Raw genomic sequence first — 16981 nt, 5'->3', positions numbered from 1 at the left:
ATTTTGTAATGGTAGAATACATGTTCAACAAAGGAATTGCTAAATGATTATCTGTTGAGAAAATACAATATTTTATGTGTACTAAAGATGATGTTTACAAATATTCTATGTAAAAGGAAAATGTGCATATTATATTGCCAAGTAACATAGTCAGATAAGTAAATGTTTGTGCCCCATATACATGTAGGGAAAAAGATAAAAAATGGATGCACAAAATTATTAAAAACAAAAAGACTGTTTTGGGAGGAAGTAGATAGGAGGCAGCATTTAATTTTTTCTTTCCTCTGCTTTATATAGTAATAGACTATATAACTTCAATTATCAGATTATATGTACAAGAGAAAGACTAAATACAATGCACAAATAATTACTGGTGCATTGCAGTAAAGTTTACATGGTAGCTTAGTATAAACCTTTCTCCTTGGGCGGTATAGCTATAGCAGTGGTTCTCAGCCTTCCTAATGTCGTAACCCTTAGTACAGTTCCTCATGTTGTGGTGACTCCCAACTATAAAATTATTTTGTCCCTACTTTATAACTATTTTTTGCTACTATTATGAATCATTGTGTAAATATCTGAAATGCAGGATATAAGATGTGCGACCCCTAAAGAGAGAACCAATGAGGTAGAGGTAAACAAATCAGGTAGAAATGTTCTCTGGAAGTTTTGTTTAAAGAGGTCCACAGGCAAGGGTAATAATTGAAAGCCACTAATGCAATTTAGTCTTCATTTACTAGAGAACCAGAGAGAGCTGAGTGTATTCTGCCAGTATTTGAACAGGATGTTAGGGGAAGATTAGGCAAGCTAAGCCTTCTACATATTGCTGTGAAAAGCACTAGCAATTTGCTTCATGTAAAGCAGAAGTGATTACTCACTATATTTCTTCATGTCGTGTAGTAATAACAATTAAGAGAAGTTAGACTACAGATTACTTGACAAGTCAGCCACAGTCACCTCTAATGGAAAAGAAGAAAAATAGCATTGACAACTTTTGGCAAGTCTCATCATTAGAAATGCCCATATTGCCAGAAAGAAAAGAAGCTGCATCCAATAATGTAAACCAAAAGTTCTTTAGGCCCTGAGGAAAGAAGTGACAATCCGAAGTAGAGAGGCATTAATTGTCGAGGAGCACAGATCATTGTAATGGGGAAACTGTCTCTGTTATTAACACAATTATTTTCTACAAGGTCCTTGAGTAAAGGTTCCTTTGGAAAAATCGCATCCGAGTTTTCAAAGCATGGGAAGCAACACCGAAAGATATCGTCATTAGTAAAATCAAGTATACTGATTTGTACGCTACCTAAGGGCCTTGTAAATAGGAACTGTGTTCATATACCACCTACAGCTAAAATTTATCAAGAAATTGAATAATTAAATGACAATTTTCTTAAATTAGTAGAAGTTATTCTTTTCAAATCCATTGAAGATAGCAATTCCATATACACACATGTATATTTTATATATGTATATCCATAAATTGATATATTAACATTTTGAATGAGATTTTTAAAGTCTTATCTGCACACCTTCAATTCACTAATTACGTCTCCATTTATGGATGGCAATTATTTAGAGATACTAAGCACCTCCTTTGTGAAGACAGTAGAATATTATTCTTTTCATAGGATCAAACAAGAGGTCATAGAATCTGAAGTCTGGACTAGATAGTCTCTTAATGAGCTGTCTAGATTTGGATTTATAACTTGGCTGTCAAGATGTAGCCCATTTCTAAATCATAAGTCAGTTCTGTGGGCTGTCTTTCTAATGTTTATGGCTTCTGCTATTTTGCATCTGGTATACATTATTTGCTTCATTCCAGTGCCAATACTCTCAAATATTCTAACTTCTTTTTGTTAAGTGGTGGTTAGCACACATAAAGTCATTGAACAATTTCTTCCATTTAGAATTGAACTCTTGGGTGAGATAGAGATTTGTAAAAACGAAGGGATGTGGAACATGTTGGCAACTTGTAAGCAATGGCATGGAACCTGGGGTATCTGACATAGATCAACCTATACACTGGCCTTCTATAATCTTAAATGGGGTGATTCGCTTCTAAATGCTGAAGCAGGAAAGCAATTCTGAAGTGAGCAGAGAAGAGCTATATCTTTTTAAAGCCAGTTTTCTTCTCATTTCTCTGTGTACCTCACCAAGCCAAAATGCTACATATAGGACAGTTTATTTTTTCAAGTACATTTTTTTTGCTAGCTTTCTTGCACAATCAGCCTTATGGGTATGAAGCCAATTTCTACAGAATTACTCTGGTATGTTCAGCAGAAGAGACAGGAATAATTTTGTAGTCTAGATGTCAGTACGTACTGAAGTATCTTCCCTTGAAAGATTCTAACTTAGCACTATTATGGAACCACTTCAACACTTGAGCAGAACTATGCCTTTTTTTTGAGCAGCATTAACAATGATAAAAAATGCACATAGAGCAATTAGATTGCAACTAATCAAGAGCACTTCTTCAGTTTACTATGAATGATTTATACATAGTACATTGGGCATGGAAATCATTAGTAATAATATCATACTCTATTATCATTACAAGGTCATCTTAGTGATTTTTTTCCAAAGGTGACAATGTTGTTTGCCTACATTCTTTTTTATTTCTTTGTTTGTTTGGTTTTGGTTTTTCAGGACAGAGTTTCTCTGTGTTGCCCTGGCGGTCCTAGAACTCACTCTGTACACCAGGCTGGCCTCAAACTCAGAAATCTGCCTATCTCTGCCTCCCAAGTGCTGGGATTAAAGGCATGCACCACCATTGCCCGGCGGCCTACATTCTTTAAAAGTGTATTTAAATATTGTCTTTTATCTTGATATACTCATAGCATTTTTGAAAGATGTGTTCTCATGTTTGAGAATTTCCAAATATAAAATAAGTAGATTTGAGAATTAGTTGATTGATAAATTGGTGTCACAAGATTAACTAATGTCAATCATAAAATATCAAAATGTTAAAGTTTAAAGTTGACATTTTCTTTTTCTTATGCTTTGATTTACAATACTACCTTTTCTACAATGGAAATTTTAAGGAATTAAAATATATCTACTAATACAAGGTAATACATTCATTAAAGAAATGTTAGATAATGGAAATATACACAAAAGAGAATCATGTATTTTGAATACAGTTTTCTATACTGATCACATTTTAAATTACTTTATTACATGCATTGTATTTACCAGTATTTTGATAATAATTTCTAAGTTAATAAAAAAATATATATGGAGAGAAAAGCAGTAAAAAAATAATAGCCCAAAAGAGATCTAACACACTTCATCGAATGGCCCCACTACATCAGGCTGCAGTGGCAAAGAGCCACCCTCTATAAGTGCCTCAAAGTCCCTCCTGCCATTACCGAGTTCACCCAGGCCCTGGACAGGTAAACAACTACTCAGCTGATTAAGCTTGCCCACAAGTACAGTCCAGAAACAAAGCAAGAGAAGAAACAAAGGCTACTGGCACATGCTGAGAAGAAAGCTGCTGGCAAAGGCTACGTCCCAACTAAGAGACCACCTGTCCTCGGAACTGAAGTCAATACAGTCTCCACCTTGATGGAGAACAAGAAGGCTCAGCTGGAGTGATTGCCCATGATGCAGACCTCACTGAGCTTGTGATTTTCCTGCCTTCCCTGTGTCAAAAGACAGGGATGCCCTACTGCATCATCAAGGGAAAGGCCAGGCTGGGAAGCCTGGTGTACAGTAAGATATGCACCATTGTTGTCTTCACACAGGTTAGCTCGGAAGATAAGGGTGCTCTGGTTAAGCTGGTGGGAGCTATTAGAACCAATTATAATGACAGCTCTGAGGAGATCTGCCACTACTGGGGATGCAACATCCTGGGTCCTAAGCCCTGCCTCACATTGCCAAGCTGGAAAAGGCAAAGGCTAAAGGACTCACCACTAAACTGGGTTAAATACACAGTGCTAAGTTTTCTGTACATAAATATAATTATATATGTAGGAAAAGATCAAATAAACTGCATATCTTAAAGGATTAACATCTACTGATATGCTGCTCTCCAAAAATGTATCCATATGCATTGCTTATGAGGGTGGGGTGTTGTAAAGTTCATATGTTAACTATCATTAGATTACATATTGAATAAATTATGCCACAGCAAAATATGTATCTTTCAAGTAGAGCATATTAGTGTGGCCCCTTTTATGATAGTAAACCTTTGGTCCAAGTGCTAAGTTGTTGATATGTGTTAAAAATATTTTACCTTCATTTTTATAAGTGCTGTATAAAGATAGCATGTGAGTCATTGAATCAAAGAATAAAGCAAAAAGAAAAAGACACACATCTTGATGCTAGCTCTGCCATGTACCATTTATATTATTCAGTGCAGTAATGCTAGCTATTGAAGATCTATGAACCCTAGTTTTCCAAACTTAAAACAATTACTAGGAGAAATAGATTAAGTCTGTATAAGAAGGTTTTCAGTAAGTACAAGTAACTATTATACTTTAAGCAATTATTGTTAGCATAGACTTCATGTTGTTAATGACATTGTGATATCATATCATCTCAAAAGGTTTAGTATAAATTAAATGAGGTTGTATGGGGAGTAGACATAAATTCCATACTATTCTATGTATATACACTGAAATTAAAATACTCTTTAGCCTAGAATGTGACTTAGTGGTAGAGTGCTTGCCTACATTCCTAAGAAGAAAAGTTCCATACCATGTACAGCAAAACATTAAAACAAAACTCCTTCTATTAGCAGTGCAGTTAATATAATGGAAGTTTAAAGCATACCTTTAGTCAAGAAACACAATTCTCATGTGAATTAGAAAATAAGCTACCCTAGAGATGGAACAACATTATGAACTAACCAGTACCCCGGAGCTCTTGACTCTAGCTGCATATGTATCAAAAGATGGCCTAGTCGGCCATCACTGGAAAGAGAGGCCCATTGGACTTGCAAACTTTATATGCCCCAGTACAGGGGAACACCAGAGCCAAAAAGTGGGAGTCGGTGGATAGGGGAGTTGGGGGAGGGTATGGGGGACTTTTGGGATAGCATTGGAAATGTAAATGAGGAAAATACCTAATAAAAATATTAAAAAAAAAGAAAATAAGTTACAGTGTATATATAGTCCCATTATATAGAGTGTATGTATAGTCAGTCCCTCTCAGTATGTATGTGTGTGTGTATGTATATTTCCCTCATGGAGGAAATGCACTGGACCTGTTTGTACATCTATATGAAAGATAATTTGGTCTAATTTTTTTACAGGAATTACAAGAGCGACTTTTATTCTGTGTAACTTCTCTTCTGGATCTAACAAGGTATGTTTAATCTATGCTGAATCTTTTAATATAATAGTATGTATTATTGAGTTGATTTTAGCTGAAATGCATAGTTTAATTTTTGGAATTTATTTTTCTATTTTATATATAAAATGTTTATAGAATCTATTATTATGAGAGAGTATTTGCAAAACCAAATGTTCAAACTGTCTGAAAAGTTTGAATTATTAATTCTGCAACATTTTCTATACATAGTAACTAACCTTAGGAGTTTCTATAACTAGTGATATCCTCTGTAGAGTGAGTAGGAATAGCAGTTACCAATAACGAAATTTGCAAAATTATTTAATAGTTCTCGTGGACTATAATAAAATGACACTTTTCCCTATCAATGGAACAAATATTTCTATTTAGAAGATCCAGAACAAAATTTGCCTCCAGAAATGTATGTCATGATTCTTTAAGAAGTAGCAAGTGAAATATTTAGATTTGCATCTTTTGTTTAACATTCCATTTTTCTTCTTTTCTTCTACCCATCTATCCAACCACATATTTGTCCAATGAACATTCACTAAGAAACCATCAAAAATCACTGCACCCTTTCTTCTGATAAATAACTAATGTAGCTATAGTTCAATTAGAGTATCGATTAAGTGCTTTTAGAGTCAGTCCTCTGGTGGAATATATACAAAAATGTGGCAAGATTTGTAACATACCTTACAGTTATTAATTTTATTAAAACATTAGTCATTATTAAGTTCTTAGTAACTAGGGAAGAGATAGTATTGCTCTTTTAAACTTTGGTCCCTATCTGTGATAGTGCTATACACCATTAATCAAATATTAATTCTCATTCCAAGTGGAAACAATGAAAGGATGATCTGAATTTGAAGTAAGGTGTTAAGTCTTTGACATCACATAGTACTTTTAAAGTAAACTATATAAATATATAAGTATAGAAAAAAAGAAACAGAAATCCCTCAAATCTTAGGATTTGTATGCAGTTTGAAAAATATACTAAATGTAAAAATATTCTAAATATATAATTAGTTAGAGCTCAACTAGTTATAATTATTCTAAACATGAACTTAAAATATATTAGCCAATTGTTACCATATTAAACATAACTTCATTTACCATTCATCTAGATGTATTATCTTTAGGAGAATAATAATATGACAAAGTTTAGATAATTCTACAACAAAAATTATAATCAGATAACCAAATGACAAAATTAAAAGAAAATTTCCTTAGAGAACTATTCAAGATTTTCACATATTATGTCATTTGTGAATTTGGAAGTTGTCTATGTGCCCTAATATCATTGCATGCTATTAACATATCTTTCATACTAAGAAAGCTTTATAGTTAATGTAAAGTAATATAGTATAATTAAGGCGAAACATCCCTGGAAAAACTTGAAAGATGCACACTTACAAAAAGATATTGGCACTGATTACATAGTTCAGAGAACGTCTAGGTTTGCTTCTTTAGTGAGAAAGCATGCCATGGCAGAAGGCCTGAACTCTATTGCTACTCTTCTATTAACAATACATTTCTGCTTAGGTCATTTCTCTTTAGTTTCCTCATCTATGCTAAAACATTGTGATGAATAATAATGTTTCTCCCTGGTCAAAAATCCTGTAGTTTAAAATCGATAGGTAGTTGTTAGGGCTTGAAACATGGATACCTTAGTAAGTTTCTTCTATCTTAATCATGAGGACCTGAGGTTAATCTTCTAAACTCACTTTTCAAAAACAATGTACATTGTATTACTTTGGAACATACCTGGGGCTGGCACATAGAATCTAACTGAATGAGTAAGATCTATACAGGTTCAGCGAGTGATCCTGTCGAAAAAAATAAGGTTCAAAGTGATTGAGGAAGTGTGATGGTTTGAATGACCTATGGTCTCCATAGGGTCATATATTTGAATGTTTAGTTCCTAGTTGGTAGAACCATTTATAAAGGATTAGGAGGTATAGCCTTGTGGGAGGAGGAATGTCACTAGGATTGGGCTTTGAGGTTTCAGAAGATCTCTGTTTTAGCTCTCTTGCTCTGACTCATGCTTGTCTGTTTGCCTGCTGCCATGCTCCCTGCCTTGCTGATCAAGGACTCAAGGACCCACCCACAGAAACCATGAGACCTTACAATAAAAGCTTTGTTCTATAAGTTGCTGTGGTCATGGTGTTTTATCATAGCAATACAAAATAGTCACTAAGACAGGAAGACAGCTACCCTTGACCTCTGGTTTCCATAGGTACATACAAGCACATGCACCCACGAATACATTCCCCTAACACCCCCCTCTCACAAACCAGGATTCTTCTCAGGTATGTGTATGAGTCAGTATTGGTTGTTAGGTTGGAAAATATACACACAAATCAGCTGTCCAAAGATTTCCTGTTAAGTGGTTAAAATGAATTAGTAATAAAATACTTGTTTCTCTTTGAAACAAAGTAGCTATGTATTCTTAAATGATTAGCACCCACTTACCTCTCTCCATAACAATACTTGTACTGGCATTATATTAATTAGACTGAAGTCTAAGTTTAACTACTAGTTTCAAAGTTTTTTTTTCCCCCTTGGTAAAAAGGTTTAAATTAGTGGTGGCATATTCCCATGCTGGTTCTCTTTGTGTCTCTTAAAAGTTTAGCAAGCTCTATGTTTCTTGCCTTTTGCTTAGGTGGTCATTCAAGGTCAAGCATCTCTCTGTACCTTGAAAGCAGCCAAGTGCATAACCCGATGACTTCAAACTCCAATGCTTTCAATCTGGCACCTTTCATGAGCTTGTGTTCATATTAAAGCATTCAAAATATATTCTCCTTCATCTACATATCACAGCAATAACATCCTGGGCCGGACAGTGCCTGGGAGCAAATAACCACTTGGAGTTAATGATCTGAGGGGCAGCTGAAGGACCATTGACTCTTCCTAGTCTTTTCTTCATCCCAATAAAATGTCTATTCCTGAAGTGCCAAGCCTTCAATAATTTTCCATCACACATCAGATTAAGTAGTGGCTATAAATAATAGTATTTAATACATAATAATGAGATGTGGCGATGCAGTAAAATACCAACAATTCAAGTGCTATATAAAGATGGCTATTCTGATCAAACCCAAAAAGCAGCAGTAAATGAAGTTCTCGAATCGTAATGTTTTAGAAGTGACTTTCATCTTATTGATTTGAAATGAAATATAAGTAAAAATTCATGTGGTATAAGGGAATAGTTTACTTTCTTTTGTCCCATATTCCATTGATGAATGATTCAGTTTAAAAATAATTTTATAATGCCTCTGACATATCCTTTTAAATGGATTTTAAGTAGTATAAGTTCATCTCCATATTTAGAATTAGATTCATGCTTTTGAAATATATATAGCTGTGAACTAAGTAACAAATGCTAGTATACGATGGTTCCCAAACGAACTTTCACTTACTTTATTTATTACAGTGACACCCATTAAGTTTCCACAATGGGGCATGGTACTAAGTTCTAGTGAAATAAGAATCAGCAAGGGGCAGGTTCTACAGTCAGAACCACATGATATGTAGTTGAGGGCTGAAATTATGCATTTATGTACCAGGTAATCAGTGTTGTTAGTATGTATTACATAAATACATTTGTTTTGGACATTATTCTTCCAAGTGAAAAGGATTCATACATCAAATTCCTACTTGGTAAAGCAATAATATATATGATTGCAAATAACTCCACATTCAAAAAGGAATCACACCTTATGTGAGGCATAATTCCCTGTACAAGCTCATCTTTTAATCTGTAGAATTTGTAACAATGTCATGCCATATGTATGAAAGAATTAAGAATTAGAGGTGCTAATCAGATGGCCTTAAATAACAGAGGAATATCTGTATAGAATCAATGAAGTTATAAGGTCCTTAAAAGTAGAAGAAGGTGACAGAACAGAGCTGCAGAAAGCATGAAAACAACCTAACATGGTATTGGCAGCTTTAAGATAGAGGAAGGGACCATGAAATATGGATAACCTCTGGATGCTAAAAAAGGCAAGGATTCACATTATATGTACCCTGGTGCCTCATTTGAAAAATTCACCCTTCTATCATCCTAAATTTATCCTATCAAGAACTGTTTAAGATTTCTTTTTTGTTAATTTATTTTTTTATCCTTTAATCCTTTTTTACAGTACAGACTTCATACCCCTCCCTGTGTGCCTCCTGACCACTCACCATTCCATACCTCCTCTCTATCCATCTGACTCCAAGAGGGCAACCTTCCTCATCGCCTCCCCCAACCCATCACAAGGGCGCCCCATTCCTTGGGGCTCAAGTCTCTTGAGGGTTAGGTGCATCTTCTCTCACTGAGGCCAGACCAGGCAGTTCTCTATTGTATATTTGTTGGGGGCCTCATATCAGCTGGTTTATGCTGCTTGGTTGGTGGTTCAGTATCTGAGAGATCTCCAGGGGCCAGGTCATTTGAGATTACGGGTCTTAATATAGAGCCAACTCCTCCTCAGCTTCTTCCATCTTTCCCCCAATTCAAACACAAGGTCCTGGCTTCCATCCCTTTCTTGGGTGCTAGTATCTGCATCTGACTCTTTCAGCTGGTTGGGGCAGCCATGCTAGGCTTCTGTCTGAAAGCACATCACAGCATCAGTAACAGTGTCAGAGCCCCAGGCCTCCCTCTGAGCTGGATCCCAATTTGGGCCTGTCACTGGACCTCCTTTTTCTCATGCTCTTCTCCATTTTTTTTTCCTGCAGTTCCTTCAGACAGGAACATTTCTGAGTCAGAGCTTTTGACAGTGGGATGGCAACCCCATCACTTCACTTGATGTCCTGTCCCTTCACTGGAGGTGAACTCTACAAGTTCCTGCTCCCCACTATAAGGCATTTCATCTAAGGTCCCTCTCTTTGAGTTCTGAGAGTCTCACACCTCCCAGGTCTCTGGTACATTCTAGAGGGTCCCCCCAGCCCCCACCTCCTGAGGTTGCCTGTTTCCATTCTTTCTGCTGGCCTTCAGGGCTTCAGTCCTGTTCCCCCTAATCCCTGATCATGTTCTTCCTTTCTCTTCCTTTCTTCTCTCCCGCACAGGTCCCTCCCTCCCTCCCTCTGTCCTCCTTGACTGCTTTCTTCTTCCTTCCAAGTGAGATTGAGGAATCCTTACTTGGGTCATTTGGCTTGTTAACCTTCTTGAGTCCTGTGGGTTGTTTCCTGGGTATTCTGTGCTTTTTTGGCTAATAACCACTTATTAGTGAGTACATACCATGCCTATCCTTTTGGGTCTGAATTACCTCACTCAGGATGATCTTTTCTAGTTCTATCCATTCCCCTGCAAAACTCATGATGTCCGCATTCTTTTTTTAAATATTTTTAATATTTCTATTAGGTATTTTCCTCATTTACATTTCCAATGGTATCCCAAAAGTCCCCGATACCCTCCCCCCACCCCACTCCCCTACCCACCCACTCCCACTTTTTGGCCCTGGCGTTCCCCTGTACTGGGGCATATAAAGTTTGCATGTCCAATGGGCCTCTCTTTCCAGTGATGGCCGACTAGGCCATCTTTTGATGCATATGCAGCTAGAGTCAAGAGCTCCAGGGTACTGGTAAGTTCATAATGTTGTTCCAACTATAGGGTTGCAGATCCCTTTAGCTCCTTGGATACTTTCTCAAGCTCCTTCATTGGGGCCCTGTGATGCATCCAATAGCTGACTGTGAGCATCCACTACTGTGTTTGCTAGGCATAGTCTCACAAGAGACAGCTATACCAGGATCCTTTCAGCAAAATCTTGCTAGTGTATGCAATGGTGTCAGCGTTTGGAGGCTGATTATGGCATGGATCCTTGGATATGGTAGTCTCTAGATGGTCCATCCTTTCGTCACAGCTCCAAACTTTGTCTCTGTAACTCCTTCCATGGGTGTTTTGTTCCCAATTCTAAGAAGGGGCAAAGTGTCCACACTTTGGTCTTCGTTCTTCTTGAGTTTCATGTGTTTCACAAATTGTATCTTATATCTTGGGTATTCTAAGTTTCTGGGTTAATATCCACTTATCAGTGAGTACATATCATTTGAGTTCTTTTGTGATTGGGTTACCTCACTCAGGATGATGCCCTCCAGGTCCATCCATTTGCCTAGGAATTTCATAAATTCATTCTTTTTAATAGCTGAGTAGTACTCCATTGTGTAAATGTACCACATTTTTTTGTATCCATTCCTCTGTTGAGGGGCATCTGGGCTCTTTCCAGCTATTATAAATAAGGCTGTTATGAACATAGTGGAGCATGTGTCTTTCTTACTAGTTGGAACATCTTCTGGGTATATGCCCAGGAGAGGTATAGCAGGATCCTCCAGTAGTACTATGTCCAATTTTCTGAGGAACCGCCAGACTGATTTCCAGAGTGGTTGTAGAAGCTTGCAATCCCACCAACAGTGGAGGAGTATTCCTCTTTCTCCACATCCTCACCAGCATCTGCTGTCACCTGAATTTTTGATCTTAGCCATTCTGACTGCTGTGAGATGGATTCTCAGGGTTGTTTTGATTTGCATTTCCCTGATGATTAAGGATGCTGAACATTTTTTGAGGTGCTTCTCAGCCATTCGGTATTCCTCAGGTGAGAATTCTTTGTTTAGCTCTGAGCCCCATTTTTAATGGGGTTATTTGATTTTCTGGAGTCCACCTTCTTGACTTCTTTATATATATTGGATATTAGTCCCCTATCTGATTTAGGATAGGTAAAGATCCTTTCCCAATCTGTTGGTGGCCTTTTTGTCTTATTGACGGTGTCTTTTGCCTTACAGAAGCTTTGCAGTTTTATGAGGTCCCATTTGTCAATTCTCGATCTTACAGCACAACCCATTGCTGTTCTATTCAGGAATTTTTCCCCTGTGCCCATATCTTTGAGGCTTTTACCCACTTTCTCCTCTATAAGTTTCAGTGTTTCTGGTTTTATGTGGACTTCCTTGATCCACTTAGATTTGATCTTAGTACAAGGAGATAGGAATGGATCAATTCGCATTCTTCTACATGGTAACCTCCAGTTGTGCCAGCACCATTTGTTGAAAATGCTGTCTTTTTTCCACTGGATGGTTTTAGCTCCCTTGTCCAAGATCAAGTGACCATAGGTGTGTGGGTTCATTTCTGGGTCTTCAATTCTATTCCATTGGTCTACTTGTCTGTCGCTATACCAGTACCATGCAATTTTTATCACAATTGCTCTGTAGTACAGCTTTAGGTCAGGCATGGTGATTCCATCAGAGGTTCTTTTATCCTTGAGAAGAGTTTTTGCTATCCTAGGTTTTTTGTTATTCCAGATGAATTTGCAGGTTTCTCTTTTTTTTTAAAAAATTAGGTATTTTCCTCATTTACATTTCCAATGCTTTCCCAAAAGTCCCCCATAACCAACCACCCCCACTCCTCTACCCACCCACTCCCCCCTTTTGGCCCTGGCATTCCCCTTTACTGGGGCATATAAAGTTTGCAAGTCCAATTGGCCTCTCTTTCCAGTGATGGCCAACTAGGCCATCTTTTGATACATATGCAGCTAGAGACAAGAGCTCAGGGGTACTGGTTAGTTCATATTGTTGTTCCACCTATAGGGTTGCAGTTCGCTTTAGATCCTTGGGTACTTTCTCTAGCTCCTCCATTGGGGACCCTGTGATCCATCCAATAGCTGACTGTGAGCATCCACTTCTGTGTTTGCTAGGACAAACAAGAGACAGCTATATCTGGGTCCTTTCAGCAAAATCTTGCTAGTGTATGCAATGGTGTCAGCGTTTGGAAGCTGATTATGGGATGGATCCCTGGATATGGCAATCACAAGATGGTCCATCCTTTCATCACAGCTCCTAATTTTGTCTCTGTACCTCCTTCCATGGGTGTTTTGTTCCCAATTCTAAGAAGGGGCAAAGTGTCCACACTTTGGTCTTCGTTCTTCTTGAGTTTCATGTGTTTAGCAAATTGTATCTTATATCTTGGGTATCCTAAGCTTTCTGTCCCAACTGGTAAGAAGGACACATGCTCCACTATGTTCATAGCAGCCTTATTTATAATAGCCAGAAGCTGGAAAGAACCCAGATGCCCCTCAACAGAGGAACGGATACAGAAAATGTGGTACATTTACGCAATGGAGTACTACTCAGCTATTAAAAAGAATGAATTTATGAAATTCCTAGGCAAATGGATGGACCTGGAGGGCATCATCCTGAGTGAGGTAATCCAATCACAAAGGAACTCACACGACATGTACTCACTGATAAGTGGATATTAGCCCAGAAACTTAGGTTGTTCTTTCTAATTCGTTGAAGAATTGAGTTGGAATTTTGATGGGGATTGCATTTAATGTGTAGATGTCCTCATTCTTAATAGCTAAGTAATATTTCATAGTTTAAATGAATCACATATTTTGTATCCATTCTTCAATTGTGGAACATCTGGTTTGTTTCCAGCTTCCAGCTATCACAAATATGGCTGCTGTGAATACACTGGAACATGTTGCCCCTGTTACCCATGGTGTGGCATCTTTTGGTCATATGCCCAAGAGTGGTATAGCTGGGTTTTCAGATAGATCTATTTCCAGTTGTCTGAGGATCCTCCAGATTGATTTCCAGGGTGGTTGTACCAGTTTCCAGTTCCAGCAGCAATGAAAGAGAGTTCCTCTTTCTCCACATCCTCTCCAACATATGTTGTCACTTGTAGTTTTGATCTTAGCCATTCTGACTGGTGTGAGGTGGAATCTCAAGGTTGTTTTGATTTGCATTTTCCTGATGACTAAGGATGTTGAACATTTCTTTGCGTACTTTCAGCCCTTCCAGATTCCTCTGTTGTGAATTCTCTTAGTTTTATACCCTACTTCTTGATTGGGTTGTTTGGTTTTAAAAACAATTTGGTATTGGTACAGAGACAGAGAGGTTGATCAATGGAATAGAATTGAAAATCCAGAAATAAAACCACACAGAGAAACTTCATCTTTGACAGACAAGCCAAAAATATACAATGGAAAGAAGAAAGCATCTTCAATAAATGATACTGGTATAACTGGCAATCTCTATGTTGAAAAATAAGAATAAATACATATCTGTCACCTTGCATGAAGTTCTAGTCTATGTGGATCAAGGACCTCAAAATAAAACCAGATATACTAAATCTAATAGAAGAGAAAGTGGGAAAGAACCTGGAACTCATTTGCACAGGGAGAAATTCCCTAAACAGAGCTCCAATGGCTCAGGCTCTAAGATAAAAAATTGATAAATGGGACCTCATAAAACTGGAAATCTTCTGTAAGGCAAAGGACTCAGTTAATAGGACAAACCAGCAACCTACAGATTGAGAAAATATTTTCACTATCCTCACATCTGATAGAGGGCTAATATCCAAAATATAAAAAGAACTTATTTAAGACTCCTGACTTATTCGACTCTAAGAGAATTCTGTGTTGTTTCATATCATAATATCCTCACTAATTTATCAGAGTGAAGTCCTTGAGAAAACATGGAAGTGTCTAGTTGTAATCCAAACATAATTACTAATAGACATGGCTCATGTTACTTCTGAGATATTTCATCCAGTGATCATCTCCAAACCCCCAGATATCCTTTAGGACATTCCTTCTGAGAAGGAATTTGTTAGGTCTTTGGAAACCCATTCTCATTTTCAGGGAGAATTTGGACCTTTCCCCATTCCATTTTCTGTAAGCTAGGTGTTAAACTAATGACCTTCAAATAGCATCTTGTTTTCACTAGGGATCTTACAGATATCAGTTGAAACAATATAACTTAGATAATTCAATCATGTTTTATGAAAATGCACCAGCTACCTATTTTTGTCCCATATTCATTCGCATATCTGCATATGTATTTGAATTCTGGATGCATTTTAAAGGACACAGCTGACTAGATCTTCCTTGGAATAGAAATGATAGCAACTATATCATTCAGTCTTTTCAAAATAAGCTATTAGAAGTCACAGAAGTTCCCATTGTCCTTAAGTTTATCTAATTCTGTAACTTCCTTTGTTAAAAAACACTGTGATTGATGCTATAATATTTTTACTCAGCTTACCACAACATCCTGTAGGATCTGTCATTGTGTCATTCGTTCTAATTTGTACCAAAATTATAGTTTTAATCATAAGTGTGCATGAAGTTAATGCTCATTTTACTGCTGACAGTCCTTTGAGGAGGTGGAAGACAGCGCTGAAAGGAGATCCTTTGGTAATCCTAAGAAAGGCTGATTTTCTGTTAAGTACATTTTTGTAAGTCATTTTTGTCATTTCGTAAACATGAAATGATTATTCCTTCAGACAGATGAAATATTCATTAAGAAGAGAAGTGAGGAAATCACAGTACTATTAAAGAATAGCAAATGAGTGGGATGGCTGTCAAGCATCCCCTGACCTGAGGAAAAAGAAATCAGAGTGCCATAGAGAGGGACCATAGAATGAAAACTTTTTTAAAGGTTATTTCCATAAAGTCTGTAGAAATCTTGGCTTCCATTAAGATTTTTGTCCCTGAGAGCCTAAACTGTAAGTATGGTATGTGCTTTGTCTGCAGAATAAAAAAGAAGATCTTCACTTAATCATTATCCTGGGAGCTGAACAGCCTGCTAAATTTGAATAAAAATGCCTCCTTCATTACTGATGGGAACACAGAGTTCCATGTATCAGTGATTTATGGAGAGCTTACTAACAGGGCTAACTTATAAATGAATGGTCAGTTTAAAGAATAATACAATTTGTTAATGTGTCTAGCATCAACTGAGATACATTATGCTTCCAAATTCAAAGGGAAAAAATGCTACCAAGTGAACACTGCCAGTGAAAATTTTTACTTTGCTTTCCATATAGAGTGAGGGATCATAGCCAACCATCTCTTTGTAAAGTTCATTTCTCTGTTTCATCTCGGTCCTTCTGAGATGGCCTCCTTCCACTTTATATAGTTTAACACCTTATTAGTACCTTCCCAAAGCTTGACGTTTTTCTTTGCTTGTAGCATTGCCAGTGTATTTTGTTTTCGTTGTTGATTGAGTTTATTCTTCCTGTAAGAAGAACCAAGTTACTTCGAAAGCAAGCTTTTTGGTACATCTTTTCTTCTAGGAGAGTTTTTCTCTCTTTGGGAAGTTGTTGTGTATATTTTATCAGAATGACTATCATATACTTGCCTTTTATGAAAAGAAAAGGGAACTGGAGAGATAGTTCAGCAATTAGGAGAACTTGTTCTTCCAGAGGTCCCAGGTTGGGTTGCAAACATTCAAATGGTAGCTTACAACCACTTGTAGCTCTAGCTCTTCGGGCCTCTGAGGGCACTGTACACATATGGTGCACATTCAAGCTTACAAACACTCATACAAAGGAAAAGGAATAAATGAATAAATCTGTAACAAAAAGGACAGGAACAAAACTGACGCACTTATACTGCTTTAGATGGACAATCAGAACATTTTATCCAACAAGATCAGATAAAAAGCTTCATAGAAGTAGTAACCATATGTATTTTATCTTTAATGACTAGCAAGTGCCTAGAACAGCATCTCACACTTGTAGATATTTAGCAAACACGCGTTTAATGCTTTAATGAATGAATCTCAGAAACAGAACTGTTCTAACCCAACAGAGGGGAATAAAAGTCTCCTCTTGACTTGCCTTATTCACTTCAATATATTACACTGTACCTAACATGCTGAGATTTTCCCACATAGTCATATATTTAAGGTAATAATTGAATATCTCAGTGCAATTTAT

The 16981-nt window shown here is 37.1% G+C and overlaps 1 protein-coding gene across 7 annotated transcripts in view; it reads left to right on the top strand.

The window, feature by feature from the left end:
• Tenm1 (teneurin transmembrane protein 1) overlaps window positions 1-16981 on the top strand; it is a 901303-nt gene that overhangs the window by 13166 nt on the left and 871156 nt on the right. For all 7 annotated transcript variants that reach the window (XM_011251006.3, XM_006541491.4, XM_006541492.4 and 4 more), the window contains one exon: window positions 5252-5304. The gene's annotated coding sequence lies outside the window, so the exon portion shown is untranslated. The remainder of the gene's footprint in view (window positions 1-5251; window positions 5305-16981) is intronic.

The sequence above is a fragment of the Mus musculus genome, chromosome X (genome assembly GCF_000001635.26).
Source record: "Mus musculus strain C57BL/6J chromosome X, GRCm38.p6 C57BL/6J".
Classification (NCBI taxonomy): Eukaryota; Metazoa; Chordata; class Mammalia; order Rodentia; family Muridae; genus Mus; species Mus musculus.
Note: the sequence above shows the minus strand (reverse complement) of the source record. Positions and strands in the feature narration are given on the sequence as shown.